The 989-nt window shown below is 60.9% G+C and overlaps 2 long non-coding RNA genes across 2 annotated transcripts in view; one reads left to right on the top strand and one right to left on the bottom strand.

Annotated features, from left to right (window-relative positions):
* Window positions 1-989, bottom strand: part of LOC102770290 — an 11,163-nt gene that overhangs the window by 5,443 nt on the left and 4,731 nt on the right. The gene's annotated exons all lie outside the window — the stretch shown is intronic.
* Window positions 1-989, top strand: part of LOC107183619 — an 11,032-nt gene that overhangs the window by 5,416 nt on the left and 4,627 nt on the right. The window contains exon 2 of the long non-coding RNA XR_001514401.1: window positions 235-238. This is a non-coding gene — a long non-coding RNA (uncharacterized LOC107183619). The remainder of the gene's footprint in view (window positions 1-234; window positions 239-989) is intronic.

Below are 989 nucleotides of genomic sequence, written 5' to 3'. Positions count from 1 at the left end.
CTCTCCTCCTCGCTCCAGGGCGGCCGCGACTCCCGCAACTCAGCCTTCTTCCTGGGCAGGTTCTTCCCCACCGGGGCCCAGCCCACCTTCTCCCGCCGCCCTCCTCCTAGGCCCGGGCGCCCCCGCTTCCTCTCCTACACTTTCTTTTTTTAAAAAACCACTACACTTTCTGTGGGGATGACCAATATCAGTAGTAGGAAATCCAATTACGTATACAAAAAATACTATGTCTAGTTGGGTAGATATATGATGTTTTGGGGACACACAGTACGTGGCACTCATTACACAGTGACTATAGGGTAACTACCCTGAAGCACAGAACTGTGACGGCCACAGCAGCAGGACCTGGCCCCTCTGCTGAGCACTTTGGGAAACTGGATGCCCACTCATCCATGGGCCCGACAAGGAAACCTGCTCAGGAGTTCAGCCCTGAAGGGGCAGCTCCCAGAGTCACTTGCAGCTGACAGATGCCAGGCAAGCACATGGGTGATGAAGTAGTTACAGCCTCACTCACAAAAGCTACCATTTCTCCTTCTAGAAAGAAGCAGGAAGGGAAGGAATTCCTTGAATCTGCACCTGGCGTGTCAGGTGGGAGTGCAGAGGAGGCTGGGAGCCAGCTGGACTTGCTGCGCCCCAGCACCACGAAGTTCTCCCAGCAGCCCTCCCGCTCGCGCTCCTCCTGGTGGACGCGCAGGAACAGCGCCAGCTTCTCAGCGAGAGGAAGCTCACGTCGAACCCGCGGCTGCTGGGATCTGGGTGATGTCGCCGGGCGCCATGCGGATGGAGCGCCCACCATCAAGTCCCGGGTGGGGCGCTCTCCTCTCCCTGGAAACGGATGCGCACAACAACACCGCTCTTGCTCGGGTTGGCCCCGGAGCCCGCCGCCCCCCCCAGCTCCTCCGGGGAGACTCCTCCGCCGGCGCCGAGCCTGGACGAGGTCTCCCTGGCCGCCCCTCGGCCTTCTTCCTCCGGCCCGCCTCCGCGCCGCC

This window comes from Myotis davidii, unplaced genomic scaffold (genome assembly GCF_000327345.1).
Source record: "Myotis davidii unplaced genomic scaffold, ASM32734v1 scaffold1982, whole genome shotgun sequence".
NCBI lineage: Eukaryota > Metazoa > Chordata > Mammalia > Chiroptera > Vespertilionidae > Myotis > Myotis davidii.
Note: the sequence above shows the minus strand (reverse complement) of the source record. Positions and strands in the feature narration are given on the sequence as shown.